Genomic DNA, 16,875 nt, shown 5'->3' on the forward strand with positions numbered 1-16,875 from the left:
GACCCTCCTGAAGATGGAGATAGAATACATCTTTGTATTGTAACCTAGGACACCAGATAATATTGGCTTTCACATTTATGCAATGTTGTTAGTGATTGTAAGTAATTAGAAATAGTGTCAATTATAAATTTTTACCTGCTTGTTAATATAATATAATTATCAGCTTAAGTATGCACTATGTTGCTCATAGAAATAGTAGTGTAATGAATATAATATCTATGTATTGTTTATGGAAATAATTGTGTGATGAATGTATTGTATTATAGACCTTAGGAAAATATAAGATGTAAAAAAAGGCTTTTGTGTAACTAAAAACAGTGTAAGGCCATCCACTGACCAACCTGTCCAAGTGATAAGATAACCGTGACACAAATCAGAGCACTGGAGGACCATTAGAGAATACCATGTTAAATTTCAGGAGGATGTGCTAAATCCTTATCAGAGGATGTGAAACAGCAGGATGGAGACACAAGAAGATATACAATATATTGACCTGACACCCAGGATGTCATGCAGATAAGCCGGAGTGTGAAGAAGCCAAACAAAGGAGTTCCCAAAACATCAGAAAGTTCACAAGAATATTTGAATAATGTATGAAACACATGAATATGCATGTCTCTTAGTGATGTAACAGTATAAAAATAACACTGTCTGTATACACCTGTGTGTTCTTTGGCTGTTGGCCAGGAGTACCCCAGTGATGGAAATATTGTCCTTCTTTATCTTATGGTGTCCTGGTTTAGGGCAAATTTGGAAGAAAACCTCCAAAAGGGGCCCTTCCAGAAAGCCAACCCACACAGCCCCTTCCCCCAACCGGTTCAGGAAAGAATTTCCTCTGAGAGGTGGAGAAAACCTGTTTATTTAACAGGCAAAGCACTACCCAGTACAAAAAATGAACAATACCACATGACAAAGCTCATTTGTCGCTCTGAAGAGATGACAAATTCAGAAAGTCTCACTGGTGCATGGTTGCCCTATCAGTCCCTCCAGCACTGGGAAAGTCTGCAGAGTAGGCCCCGGCAGGCTGCAAAGTGGGAGCTCTTGGTGTTTCCCAGGGTCCCAGTCTGGAGCAGGTTCAAATACTTCCAAGAAAAGGGAAAGGAAAACAGTCCAGGGAAAGCTTGGACTGCCTCAGCTAGCTAAACTAGTGACCTAAAAAGTAAAAGGAGCGTGGTGTTCTGCCCCGTCCATGCCCAGACATGAACAGTGTTCCAGCAGACTGTGGAGTAGTCCAGTCCCTGATAACAAATCTCTGTGCTTCTTCTCCCCGCCTTTGCTCTCAGCCAGTCTTGAGGGCACAGAATATAATATCCAGCATAAACAGAACACTCGATTGGAGATACAAGTGTTATGAGTAGAAAAACTGCCCATTTTTTTAAAAGGTTGCAGAGTTCACGGGTCGGGCTAGTTGCTGCCAGGGTGGAGTTCTAACTGTTTGTTATTGTAATCACCTGTCATTTTCGTTAACCACCTGTCGTGTATGGTTAAGAATTCCCCTTTTTGTCGAGTGACACCCTGCTGCTTCCTGGAGGATGGCACCCGGATGGTGAAGAGGAGGAGACCTCAGAGTTAGCATGCAAATGATCTCAGAACCAGCATGCAACAGGAGAAGTCCCTCACCAAACCTAGCCTAAAACCCCTAAAAATAACGAGCCAACACAAAATTGACAAATCAAAGTGATGACTAGATGTGAGGAACAGAATCTAGTATCTGCTAAGACCCTTTTTACCCCTCACCCTAACCAAAAAGATGTCGGCTAGACAGAGGACCTCAAATGATGAACCATAATGCAGGGAATTTCCTGATGCTCTCGTGAGGACGGAACACCCAGTTCTGCCCACAGACCAGAGGACAAAACTGCACTCTTCCTCCTCCTCCAGTCACTCCTGGAAGCAGCGGCCACGTGAGCGCGGACCCATTGGTTCTCCCCACCCGAGCTGATCACTTTTAATAAAGGCATTAAGAAGGAGAAAGGTCTCCTGCCTGTGTTTATTTCACATGCATCATAACATCATCCTAGGACATTTGATTATTAAACTTTTAAAATTTCTGAGCAGTGGATTCTGTTTTTTACAACTCCTAATCAATACTGTCTTTTGCTAGTTTTAATATAGGTACCTTGATATAGCAAACTGTTATACATTATGCTGTAATCTACTATAAGTTCTTTAGTTTTATATTATGTAGTAAATAATTCTGATTAAGACCTTAATCTTTTATCTTTTGTCTGTTTAATAAATAATTCATTTTAATATAAATATTTCTCATTTGCCATCATTAGAAGTTGCAGGGCAAAGTGATTCCTTAAATTTAAACTATTGCCAAAATCTGACGCTAAGAAAGGATTTACTTTCATTTAAACTCTTTTCTGTTGAAAGAGTTTAAATAGACAATGTCCTTTCTGACCCTCAAACACAGCAGCAGGTCTACTTTAATAAACTTTCTCAGGATTCCACTCTCCCCATGACAGTGCTCACATTAAAGGCTGCCAGATCTTGTCACTCTGAATCAGCAGGAACAGAAACTCCTGTGCCAACAGTTCCTGATATAACTTGTCCTGGGAGGGGAAATAAAAACAAGTTACACTGTTGTCCTGGATTGTCAAGCAAATTGTATTCTATTTACCATCTGTATGGCAGTTGTCTTCTGATAAGTGGGCAGTTTTCCTAATCTCTTCCACAACCGGGGAGACATCTGCTGATAATAGGCTATTGAATGTCACTGCATGACTGATAAGAACTATAGCATCCCATTGAGATGCTCCACCCAGAGGGGAGAGCCAAGCATTCTATCCTGATATAATGTAGAGATTCTGGAACACCAGCAGGGCTTTCTCCACTGAATTTCCCAGAGGAACAGCTACTCTCTTCCCCTGGATCGTCAGAGGAAGACTGCACCTTTTCTACAGGATCCCTGCTCCAACAGAACCACACCTGACACTCTAGGAGTACTGCAGTCACATTTCCAATTGGACTGCTACCAACACCCTGACCAACAGGGTGTCAGGTTGTATTCTGACTCTGTCAGTGTTGTTTTAGTTTACTGCATTGTTTATTTTATCTTTTTATTTTCTTCCCTAATAAGGAACTGTTATTCCTGCTCCTATATTTTTGCCTGAGAGCCCCCCTTAATTTCTAAATTTATAACAATTCAGAGGGAGGGAGTTTATATTTTTCCATTTCGGGGGAGGCTCCTGCCTTCCTTAGCAGACACCTGTCTTTCGAAACCAAGACAACTGCAATTGTGCCCACACAGGAAGGCAGATAGGCACACCCAGCCACCTTCCATACGCACCAACCAGCTCTGTGGCCTTCCATGCTCTGCCCCACATGGGAAGACCTCCTTTGCTGCCTGTAGTTCAGTGCAAATTTGGTTTCTCTGCTGCAGAGTTAAATGCAGCAGATATGTCTTAGCTCCTGTAGGCATGGGAGCCTGTGAGCCTTGTGCCGCAGCATGCGAAGAACACAGCAGCTGCAGGTGCAATGGTTGGTGGTCCCCTTGACTCCCTGTGTACCACAGGAAGTCCAGGCCCTCACCCAGGACCTCAGCAAGAGTCCTGGGAGGAGTATGAGTGCACAATAGATCTCTGCCCTGACTGATGGAAACTCTGTTTGCATTGCACAGAAGATAAAAATCCAACAAATAAAAACCAATAAAGAATGAGAAATTACCTTTTCCTTTACTCTGGGACATTTTTCACATTTCTGTTTCATGTCCTTTGCTGCGTTTCTTTCCATCATATCTGTTGGTTACTTCATTGTTTCCACAACTGTGTTTGGTTCCAGACAGTGATATCTTTCTCCTTGATTTAATTGACCTGTATTGAATCTCTCTAAATGCTTTTGTCCCCATTCCTTACTCCTCGTATCCCCCTTTTTACCCAATGTCATTAATCGTGTTGCCAAGGGCTTCGCCATGCTTTGAGTGCAGCCATGCCAGGATGTGGCAGGTGTGCTCTTCAAGCTACACCTCTTCACACACAGCCCTGCTCTAGGGAAGTTCTTATGTTAGCAGTCAGCTGAGGGATGTTGATGCATGATTTCCAAGTTTTTTTCCTTTTTTATACTTCTTAGTTTTATATCCTTGCTGGGCCAGCAAGACTGTAGGATTTGAGTGAACCTCATCTGTGGGAAGTACCTGTACATGTTTTATGCTCCTGTCTCGTTCTTATTTTTACATTTCTCAAGGCTTTTCTGAAGTTTCTGGCAATTCTTGAGAACCAAAATGCCTCCTTTACTTAACATTTTACACTTATTTTGATTTGTTTTTTCCCATAGAATATGAATAAGGTTGAGTGCTTTTTGTTGTTTTCCCCTGCATTATCTATATTGCTTTAGTTTTTTTTTTTCCCTCTGCCTTTTATCTATTCCACTTCTTGCTTTCTTTATTTCTTACAACATTCCAACACTTAAAACAGTGAGTAAAAATATGTAAATCTGGGTTATTCGTACAAAATTTGACATTTACAAAGCAGGTAACAAGGCTTAGCTTTAAACAAAGTAGCAATTTTTTACTTTGTCCCGCAACCTCTCTTTGTGAAACAATATGAATAAAAACAAAGTATGGGGGGGAAGGGGGGGGGGGTGCGGAATGCCTCTATGTTTATGTATCTAAAGAACCATTAATACCAGTCTGCTATGGTTTCTTTGTTTTTTTTCTTTGGAGCCACTTCACTGGTCCCATCTAGGTCCTGAACGCCCTGGCAGCCACTGCATGTCTAAATCACTCACATTTCATCTCCATGGAAGGGGGATATCTCACCAAAGTGAAACTGCTTAGGTTAAAATCTAGTATAGTAGTTTATTTCTACATCCTCAAGGTTGTTAAATTTATAATAGAAATCTCATGTCTTTTGTGTATATAGGTGCTGAAATTCTCACCCATGCTTTGAAAAATATTTTGCAAAAAATTGAATAAATTATAATTTGAAGCAAAAGCACACAGTTCAAAACCTAAAACTCCCCTTGGAGAAGAGAAAATTTAATGAGCTTGTAATGGAATGCAGTACTCAGAGTAGCAAATTATTTATTAGCTGATGATACAATCAGCATGCTAATTGAAGTTGCTTGGTTTTTACTAAACATTAAATGAATGAAAAAGGTTAGTCCTTGTTCTGCTTGGGGGCCTTTGATGAAGAAAATGGTCAGAAGAGAGATTGTCCATAAGGTGATTGTATCATTTGAATATGATGAAAAAACACTTCTGATAAATATTTCAAAGTATTTTAAATCCACCACATTCACCTTGTGTATGGTGAACTCTATTTAAAGAAACAATGGTCCTAAAAATACTATCCAATAATCCGTTTGTCTCTAGGAATACATCTATATTGTATTTGATTTTTTTTTTTAATATTACCTTCAGAATGCATAATTGGATGTAAATATAGGCAACATACAAAATTTGCAGAGTAAATCTACAAGAGGAAATAAAACCTATTTAAAGGAGAAATAGCTAATGAATGACTAGATTAGAAGTATAACTAAAGGTCTTCTAAATCTATCCTAAACATATATGCACTTAAAATTAGATATATTTAATGTTAAAACCTGCTTTTTAAAATGAAGATAAATCTTTTTTACTTGAGTGGATTCAAAGAAAAGAAACAAAACAAAACTCCAATGGCATTAACACAATAGGGAGGATGGTTATTGTTCTTTTATGTATGTTGACTGTAAATATTTAATCTATTGAATCATTAACAAGTCTTGGATTGCACAGATCAATCCAAATATTGAGTATGGGTCTAGTTTAAGAGAATGTTTATCATTTTGGTTGCCTGCCTACTTTGATTTACAGATATATGGGAGACAAAAAGGCAAATTAAAAGGAAAAAAAAGCATTATCATAGGCTTGAAGCTTTACATTTTAATGACTACAGAGTTCCTTTTCTATAAATCTCAATTGGTTAAATCATCCCATCATTCACTCACAATGATCAGATACCTTTCCGATTCAGTACATAGCTGTCTGTGTGTTTTAACTATTCCTCTTTATGACCCAAGAGGTTAAAAGACTTTGACTGGCATTTGACTTCTGACCTCATATGTTATCTTATCAGTTCCTGCTTGTTACCTTGCATTGGGTGCTTTTCCCTGATGACTTTTAGATATAGAGGTTTTATTATATTTCCTGTTGAAACTGAAATATTGGCGTTGGTCTTCATCTGTAGGCTCAGCCCACATAGTAGCCTTGTAACCTAACAATTTTGCTGAATAGACTAAAATCCAAACTATTTACAGATGAAAGGAAACCATATTTCTGTATAAGCTCCCTAGATTGAATTTAATATTTTGAGATATAGTTTGTTTTATTAAGCTACCAAATCATAATTGTTGGTGAGGATGGAACAGGAAAGCCTTATAAATATGATTGCCTGGCAAAAGATTTTGAGAATATAGAAACTATAAGCGAGATTGAAATGAAAGGAAGTTTTGAGATCCCTTAGTTACTGAACAACTGGAAAACAATGGTGTGGCCAGCCGAAGGTAATCCCCTCTTGATGAGACAACACCCTCTGCAAGCAGGCAGGTCCAAGGGTCAGAGCAGACCCTGCAGCTTGGCAGAAGGGGCCCAAAGAGTAAGATTTAGGGTTTAAAATGTAACACAGTATGGTAATGTAGTGATTCTTATAGGTTGTATGGAAATGTTATAGGATATGCGTGCTGTAGTAGATTGGTTAGTGAGAATCTGAATATTCAACACTGAAGATGATTTATTGTATTGTAACAGGAACTTCGCTCTCTTCCACCTCTCTTTCTCTTCTCTTTCCTCGCTCTTCCACTGCTCTTCCTCCGCTCTTCCTCTTCTCTTTTCGCGCTCACCTCTGCACTTCTTCACCCCCTCCTTTCTACATGCTCTCCGCTCTTAAACCTTTGCCGTTGACTCTCTTACACTTTAAGCCTCTCTTCTCTCGGCCCTGCTCTGAGCTGCGGCTGGCAGCTCGCAACGGGGCCCTGCACCCACGCCCTTTGTAATAAACCGATAGTTTCACGACTTGGCTGCAAAGATCTCTCGTCTCCGTCCGTCCCTACCATGCATGACCCCCGTCTCTCCTACAGACTCTCCCTCAGACTGTCCTACACATAATTATAAATCAAACATTGAACATTATTTAGTGATATAATTTTAAATAATTGTAGATTGCAGGCCAAGAAGAGAGGAGTTATTAAGATCATACAAAGAAATATTTTTCTTGCTCAAGTCTCAAAAGAAATACCTAAAGAAAGCTGAAAGATATGCTCTAAATATTCCTATATCCTAGTCACACTGTATTTTCCAATTTGCTAAAATAATGTAGTTGTTACACGCATTTATCTTAATTCAACTTTTCATGTTGAAGTGTTCTCTTTTATCCTACATATTTGTCATGGTTTGATGCTGGTGCAATGCCAGTGCCCCCATGAAAATATATTCTCCCTGGTATCTGCTGTGAGATGTGACCAGGAATAGAGCAAAGCAGGCTCCAACTTAGGAATAAAGAAGAAAAACCTTTATTAACCTACAACTATATATAAAAAGACACACAGAACTCAGAATCAAAACCTTCCAAAAACGTTCCTCCTCCCCCCACCAAATTTCCAGTACATCCATCCCTCAGATCACTAACTTGCAGTCCATCACCACCCTTTAGATAATCAATTCTCAGTTCATCAAGAAGAGAGTAGTCCCTCTTGTACCATAGGCTTCCCCTGGAAACACAGTTGAGACCTCTTGTGTTTCCATGTAACACGTGGCACCGCCTGGAAAACATTTGCCATCCTGACATCTTCCTTCCATGTACAGTGCTCTCACCACTGCGCATGGACCAGAGCTGCTTCTAGGGTTTTCTTTTTAAGGGTGCTTTGCCCAGTTCAAAAAAAAAAGCACAGTCTCTCACTTTCGGGACACCTGTCCCCCCCAAATTCATCCCCTGGGGCCGAGGAGTCTCGAGAACAGAGATGTTCTTCTTCCCTGAAGACGGAGGGCACCACCACCACCCTCCTCACCCATTTTCTCTGTTCACACACTCCTTCACATAACATCACTGCACTCTCTTGGCTCCAAACCATTGCCTCCTCCCTGCATACAGTCTCTGTGTCACAGGAAAAATGATTTTGTCCATGGCTATACAAGAAAAGTCCAGCCAAAGGCCACTCAATCACCTCCTCCCACCTAAGATTCTTCTCAACTTCTCTCGTGGCCCATTTCCTCTTATTTCATCTCTACCTCTCTTCTCATTCAGCTCCAGGAGGATTAGCATTTGTAAGGTTTCCATAATCCAAGAAAAGGGTTAAAAATCTCAGGCTCTGCCTGTCCAGAACTCCCACGGCTGCCCTGCCGGGCACCCTCTCGTCGCACCCCCCCCTTCTCCTTCTCGGCCAGCTGTGCTATATGCTATCAAATTTCAAGGTGTCACAGCACAGGGAACCAGCTCTCTCTCTCCTGGGGAGGGTGGTTGCCGGATGCCTCTCAGTGTTCCTCCACCCTTCCATCCTGCAGGGGCCTTCACCTCCCTTCTCTGTCCAAGGCCCGGCTCACCTCATCCGGCCGCATGGCTTTCCCTCCCCCATCCAGCCTACAGCTGGGCAGGGGAGGTCTGACCTCCTTCACAGACCGGAACCCAAGAGAAAGTTTTCCTGGGAGTTCTCTGCTTTTAACCCCTCCTGGTCTCAGAGGCGTATCCATGTCCTCAGTGGCCTCACCAGGTGCCAATATTCAAATCTGAGCACCTATTGGTCTCACCACAGCATCCCAAAAAACTCAGTTCCTTTTCAAACCAGGACAATATTCTTCCATATCTGACTGCCTTTCTCATGCACCCAAACTTGTAGATATTATCATGATGACTAATGTGCAGTTGGCATTGCTTCAGACATATATGTGCACATATATAGTGTTCTCTTGTGCTTTAATAAGCCTAAATCTGCTTGATACATTTCATTAACTTGCAGATATGCTAAGAGAAAGCAACGGTAGTTCCTCTTATTTGGTAAAGAACATTTTGCATTAATTTTCTTACAGAAATGCTACTACAATCATAAAGAATGAAAAAGCAGCCATCTTGTGGGCATCATCTTGCATTTTTTTTGCCTTTGTTCTTTTTCAGTTTTTCTTTTGCTGTGATATTGCCTTTTACATTAATCAACCTTGAAGATAGTACTTGATATGTAAAAACATAATCTCATCATTCTATATAATAGTGAATAGTTACATTTCCCTTTGGCATTCAAGCAGTCACTGTCTACTGGTTATAAGCAAACGATATCTGCCTTTATAATTACTCAAACATATGGATGAAACATAATTTTTCCACTGTATGATTGTCTGTTGAAATGTTTTTACAAAAAAAATATGTAAACAAAATATTCTTGGTAACAAGATTAATTTGTGGACAAGCTAGCATGCAGATATACAATTTAGCAAAGACAAACTGCTGAATGTTCCCTTCTCCAAATTAACTTAAGGCTGTATAATATTGCTGATATGTATTGAAAGACTTAGTACTGTTTAAATTGTTTGTATTATTTTTGGAGAAGTCTTAAGATCATCAGTTCTTGCTAATGTTGATTCTATTTCAATGTGTTGATCATATTTAACAATTTAACAATTTAAGCTATTATATAATCTCAAAAAAGGTTTTTTCCCTACAAATTCTGTTTAAGTTAATAATAACATGACCTACTATGATACAATTTCTGTCTTGTTATATTTATTTTTTTTTTAAGAAGGGGAAAAAGTTCTAGAGCTCAAAATTCTATCACTGGGGAGTGAAGATATTTGTCAATTAAATAAATGCCATCAGCAGCATCATCATTAACACACAGTCTGGTTCAAGATTCGCAGCTGCAGAGGTTATTGGCACTACATGCAAATCACTCTGAAAAACAAGGTTCAGTCTCCTGTAAAAATTTAAAAGTTTAATAAAGGACAATAGGAGAAAAAGACAATAAAGCAAAGTTTTTTGGCTGGGTGCTTGGCATTCTGCCAAGAGCACACCTGCTATTTCAGAAATGCTCTTTAAATACCTTTTCTATTACATCAGTCTACTGCATAATCATAAAAAACTATACATATTAAAACTTTTCCCCAAACTCGTTAACATGTTCCAAGAACTGTTTAGCATGTCTCCTCCTCGGGTCTGCCATTTTAGAGCATGCGTATTTATTCGCTGTGGTTTTTGTCCGTTCTTGTTATCACCTCCAGTTTGGGCTTTGGTCCAGATGGTAGGTACTTATAGTTTGGCAAAGGTCTTCATCACATGTTCATTGAATGTTATCCCAGCCAAGCAGGCAGTTTAACACAAGCATACTATATCAGCTATTTCACTACTATGTCTAAGCTTAGTTAACAACAGAAAAAAAATTATAGCAAAGTCACTTTATACATAAAGCATACATTTTAATATTTGTTAAAAGCCACTATTATAATATGCATTTATGACAATCCCCCCCCTTCTTTTTTATAAATCATTTGGCTTGAGCAGAAATTCTTGTTTTCAAGCCCTTATTATTTGCTCATTTTTTTTACAAATCAATTTTGCTTCTTCAAAGGGGTCTTCCATATTATTTTGTTTCTTTAACACCATGATCTTTTGTGCTGTTCCAGATGTAGCCAGTTTTGGGTCCATAGGCATTGTTACCACTTGCATGCCTTCGACTATGCTGGTGATTAGCCGAATAAAACAGGGGATCAAGCAAGGAAGAAATATGAAACCAGCTGTAGCACATAAAAGGAAGAAGCCTAGCTTCTTCCACAATTCTATTCCCAATACGTTATCCCGCCAGCTAGTTTTTAGCATTGATTCCCATTTTTGGACCGGTACATGGGCTATTTTTCTGATATTCTTGTCTATATCCAGCATGGCATCCCCATTGTCATCTATTTTCAAACAACAATCTGAAGTAATACATTTTCCAAAACACCCCCTTCTTCAGCTAATAAGTAGTCTAAAGCCAACCTATTTTGATACACTGCAGCTCTTGTCTGGCTTTGTTGCCTTGATATTAATTCCATTGCCTGACCAGTTCTGTTTGTTATTATCTCTACAACTGCTTGGAGTCTTATGATTCAGCATATAAATTGGGGTTTGATATCCCCAACTCCCATCTTGTGCCCAGGTGGCTGGCCTATATGTTTCCACTATACATTCAGGGGGCAATTCCTCATCTCCCCCTTTTTCAAACCCTCCAACCAGTTCCCTTTTGTTTCTTTTTAGGTCCTCATAAATTGGTGCTCCTAATTGATTTCCATCTGGTCTGGGTAAAAGAAAAAATCCTGGCTTTATGATTCCCAGAGTACAACTCCCTTTCCACTGGGAGGGGAGTCTCATTTATGCTCTTTTCTCACATATCCAAAATAAGCCATCAGGAGCTTTCCAATAATAATTTTTCTGTTGATTTACATTCTCCCAAAATTTGGCTATTTCTGAGATCCCAAAATAAGGATTCTTGCCTGTATCATTACATTGGAAAAGTCTAATTTCATTATTCTACTTACAATATTTTTCTTTTGTTTTTCTCTATGTCCATTACTGAGTTGATTCTTCTGGGATGCACCATGTAAAAGTTCCATTACTAACTTTATATTTCTTACAGGGAGAATTTTCTACTTCGCTAAGAAAATTTTTCCCAGTGTGCCACAGACATTCTTCTCCTATCACTGTTGAACTTAAAATCCACCCTTCTGGTCAGTTTTCCCCTATTTTATTTGTCCAGTTCCATTTAAAGAGTTCAACTGGGCCTAAGCTACTGTCTTTCCATGGCTATTCCTCTGTCATCAAAGCCCATCCATAGACCCAAGAGTTGGTTAAGTTCCTTCCTTATTCTTTCCCCCAATTTGACGAGCAGGTTTTTCCCAAATCTCTAGATATCCATTTCCTCTTTTAATTGCTGTTTATGTTTCGTATACAAATCTTGATGTGGGGTTGATACATGTCGTCTCAATAGGCCCTCAGCCGGGTAATAATTAGCATTGACTCCATGATTCACAGAAGGCTGATCAATCACTTTAGTATACTATACTTATTAAGAAACCCATTGCTTTTATAGGCAGTTATGATACAGGTGGACCTAATTGGTCCTCCAGTCCAAACACCATCACCAGTGGCTAATTAAGAAACCACCCTTTGGTAAACAAATCTCTATAACACATTCCATATGTTCACAACAACAGGTGCAGCAAGTGAAGATAAGAATTGTTTATCATTCTTTTCTCTGATCTTCTCACAGCCTTTTCCAGGACAGTGCCTGGGAAAGTTATGTGTTGTTCTCTGTGGCTAGAGAGCTGCTGCCACAGATACAGAGTTAGATTGTTGTGCTCACTTTGCTTTTTTGGTTACTAATTGTTCTTTTACACAATCTTGGACTCTACCCCTAAGGACAAATGTGAAACAAACCCATCTCTCCCTTTTTGGACATTCACTTCCCAACCTATTGCCACTTACCACTTGTTCCTAATTTTTCCACAATCCAATATTTTTTCCGATTTTGCATACAGGTACCTAATTTTGATGGGTTATAGAAGTGATTGTTGACGTGGGTATGAGTAATAAGAAAGGAACCTTGGTTTTTTTTCCATGTAAAGCTTTTGGTAGCATTTGTGACACGATTTTCCCAAAAGGGAAAAGGCAAACAATGAGTGACAGAAACAGGAATAACAGAGGTCCGGTATGGCTTATACTCCCACCTCCCATACCTATGGTGTTGCTACCCATAGCAGGTGTATAGGATCTTCTTGGTGGCAAGTACAGCGGCCAATCTGGGCTTGCCCTCTATTTCCTCATCACTTCCTTTTTGCTAATTTCCAGGCAAATCTTTTTTTTCACTCCTTAACCATAGTTTCCCACCATTCCTCAAAGATCTCCCATTCAACAGGCACTAGTAATTCCCATCCGCAAAGTTATTGTTTCAGTTGTTCTTAGTTCTGTCTGGATAGGGAATAGGTTTGGTGCTCGACATTTCATAACATGCGAGCGTCGATTTTGTGAACTACAATACCAATTTTTTCCACAGTTTAAACATTTACATTTAATCCAGCTAGCATGTCCAGTGTTGGGATGAAACAGACAGGGTATATGGTATGGCACTGATGGAAATTGTAATTCCTTCTCTTCTTTGTATAAGTCACAGGCTAAGGCCAGAATATGAGAACTCTCTCTTGGAAACAGTCTTGATCTTTCGATTTAAAGTAGAATTATTCCTCCCCAAGGGGGTTATTGGAAGTGTCTCAGAACTTGCCCAGGCGGCACTTGAAACTACTGATATAAGCTTGGCCTTGTTTCCCAGTTAGGTGTGATTCTCTGTACATTCCTTGGATCATTTGGGTCTTCCCAGTTCATTACCACCCTCTCCTCACTTAAGAGTCAATTTGGTATCACCCGGTTTAGATGTGATAGTCCATTCCTCAGGTTCCTTCACAGGTTCTTTGATTCTGCTGGAATGGATCCACCCTCTCTCTCTGGTTCGGATTGCTGCCTCAGTCTTCAGTAGGACCTGAAAAGGACCTTCCTATTGTGGAGTTAAAGATCGTTCTTTCCATGTTTTCACTAGCACCCATTCCCCTGGATGGATATTATGGATTTTAAATTCCAAAGGTGTGATTTGAGGGATCATGCCTTTCATTTGACTTTCAAGTCACTTGTTAATATCCACCCATGGGTGTCACTATTGTATTGAGGACAGGTGAATAAAGTAACACATAGACTCCAAGGTCTCAGGAGGCAAAAGGCAAACTTTATTAGAAATCACACATTCTTTTTATAGTTACAATAAAGGTGAACCTGATTTGTCCTTATTGAACACCCCTCATACCATTGGCTAATAAGGAACAACACCCTTCTTGTAAACATCTTACAAGAAACAACAAGTTCAAAACACCAGCTGCAGGATTGTTTTAATTCTTTCTCTGAGCTTTCTCAAAACTTCCCAGAAGAATGTCTGGGAAAGTTTATCTATCTTCTCTGACCGGTTGTCAACATCCACACACGGGTATTGTAAAATCTCAAATATTGTTGGCCAACCCCAGATTCTCTCGGGTATTGTATCCCACACTTCCTGTAGCCTCCTGTGTGTCCCAATCCCTCAATCTGGCAAATTTTAGGTTTACAAACTAGTTTGCGTATTCCAAGAACTGTTTAGCATGGCTCCTCCTCCAGTCCACCTTTTTAGAGCATGCGTATTTCTTGGCTATGGTTTTCGTCCATTCTTGTTATCACCTCCAGTTTCGGCTTTGCTCCATGTTTTCGACAGATGGTGGGTACTGATAATCAGCATGCCAGTAGCAGGGGTCTCCATCACATGTTCATTGAATGTTATCCCAACCAAGCAGGCATTTTTACACAAGCATACTATATCAGCTATTTCACTACTATGTCTAAGCTTAGTTAACAACAGAAATTAAAAAAATATAGCAAAGTTGCTTTAACATTATACATATAGCATCCATTTAAATATTTGCAAAAAGCCAACATTTTAATATGCATTTATAACATAATTAAGAGCCATATGCTTTTCTGGCCTGTAGTCTGAAAAGCCTTATAATTACTAATATATATAATACATCATACTATGGAATCACTGTTGTGCTTTCATGACCTTTGGGGTACATGGTCAAAAATTGTACAGTGTTGTTTGAAGTTGGTGAAGAATTGATGAGCCTGGCTGTAAAAAACATAAGGTGGGTGTAGTAAACTCCATAGGTTTGGGAAAGGCACCATGGAGAATTGAATAATAGGAATGCTGAGGCAGCAAAGAATATCCTGTCTCTCTTACCTCCGCCCCATAACCTATCTCTGTAACACTATAAGGCAATGTTACTTTAACCCTTATTATTGATCATTTATGAATATTCATAAACCCTTACCATTGGTTAAGCTTGGATCCTAGCCAACCCTATAAAAGAAGCATACTGTAACCCATAAGATAGAAGAAGAAGAGCTGAGGCCCTTCACGGACCTCCCCAAATAGAGCCATCTCCGTGGAACAGCCTACGCCGCCTTCTTCTCCTCTCTCTCCATCTGCTGCAGCCTCAAGCCAAGGGCAAACTTACCTAGCAAGCAGAGCTTGAAATCCTAAGAGCTTGCCCTCATTATAGAGCTGATAATCACTGAGCTTGCTAGGGGTTTGATCCGCGGAGATTTGGTCTGAGCAGCCTTGCTCTGAATGACAATCAGGCCAAGATAAGAGGCTTTATTAGGTGGGCCCCTTGCTTATCTTGCACATGGCTTAAGCAGGGCCTCACAACTGAAAGATGTCTGGAGGCCTCATGTAGAGAGCTTGGTTCAAACATGGCTTAAAGAAAGAGGCCATGAACATATACAGCTGATGGAAAAGTAAAAGGCAGCTGTAAAGCAGCAGTTCCCAAGCCTGATTCTGTAAATAACTAGGTTCTCAGGCACATTTTTATAAACAGCAGGATTCTCAGACAGTCTTCTCATAACAGGTAAACATTCTGTCCTTAGCTGTTTTGGGAACAGACATGGAGGTTTTGAGCACCCTTCACATCAGGGTGAGAACACAAATCTTGGTTTCAATAAACAAACCACAGGTATTGAAAACAAAGGGAGGGGTGAGTGTTTGATCTGTAGCCTATGGTGAGCTTGAGTTTTGCAATATGTATGAATTTAATTAACACGGTTATAAAAACATGCCTTTTAGATCAATAAATGGAGTTCGATGCTCATCAATCAGATGGTCGTCTCCCTTCACTTTGTCAAATGGTGACCCCGATGTGATACTGCAACACACCACGGAGGAGTGAAGAAACGGGTCGGGTTCCGAAGTAGCAGCCGGGACAGCAAAAGCGTGAAGGAAAAAAAAAAGCGGAGAAAAAAGACGCCGAGACGCGCCGTGCTCTAGGTGATCGTAAAGGCGAACCTGGCCGAAACGTGTGGCCGCGACCTTGAGGAGCTGCAAAAGCACTTACGATTTATAGGTATGGAGAGGCAAGCCGCATATGATCTTTTTATTGCTTTTTTGCAGAAAAGGCAGATGAAAGGGATAGATTTGCAGAAAGAATTACCGGGACTTTTAGCTTATGCTTATGATAGAGGAGTTTTCCTTAACCCCCATACGGTTCACGAGTTAACGAAGTGGCGTAAATTCGGTGATATATTATGGCAGGCTACTTTAGAGGACGATAAAACTGCCAAGAAGTTGGGTAAATTATGGCGGGTCATTCACAATGAATTGTTGCAGTTTCAGGCTGAAAAAAAGGCTGCTCAACAGGCTACTGCTGCTCATGACCATAATAAAGATTATGATCAAGATAGGGAATTTGATAAGGAGAGGGGAACTCCATTGGGCCCTGCAATGAGGACGGTTTTATTACCTGCCTCACCGCCCCCCTCGACAAGCCAGGCTACACAGAGCGGTTTATTACCCGCTTCGCCGCCCCCCTCGACAAGCCAGGCTGTGCAGAGCGCTTTATTACCCGCTTCGCCGCAGGCTACACAGAACGCTTCTGAGTCTCCCGTACCTGCTGTATCACAGCAGCCATGGCCGAAACTGCCTAGTCAGTTCCCGAAAAGCAATCAGCCAATCCCTGGGGCGGAAAATGACCTAGCGGCGGCTATTGGGAGGGAAAGATGGGACGCGTGGGCTGCCTTGGCAAGAGATGCAATGGAAAAGGGAGATCAGGAGATTATAAGTGTGGCTACTGAGCTGGCTTGTCCGGTTATCTTCAGTCCTCAGGACGGGGGGGCATCCAGGCAACTATTACTGCTATTGATTGGAAATTGTTGTCTCAACTACGAGCTACTGTTAGTCAGTTTGGAGTTAAAAGTGAGCCAGCCAAACAAATGCTAGATTATATTTTTGATACAAGCCTCCTTCTCATTAATGATTGTCGTGGATTAGCTAAATTGATTTTTACCCAACATCGGCAATTGTTATTTA

This window comes from Ammospiza nelsoni, chromosome W (genome assembly GCF_027579445.1).
Source record: "Ammospiza nelsoni isolate bAmmNel1 chromosome W, bAmmNel1.pri, whole genome shotgun sequence".
NCBI lineage: Eukaryota > Metazoa > Chordata > Aves > Passeriformes > Passerellidae > Ammospiza > Ammospiza nelsoni.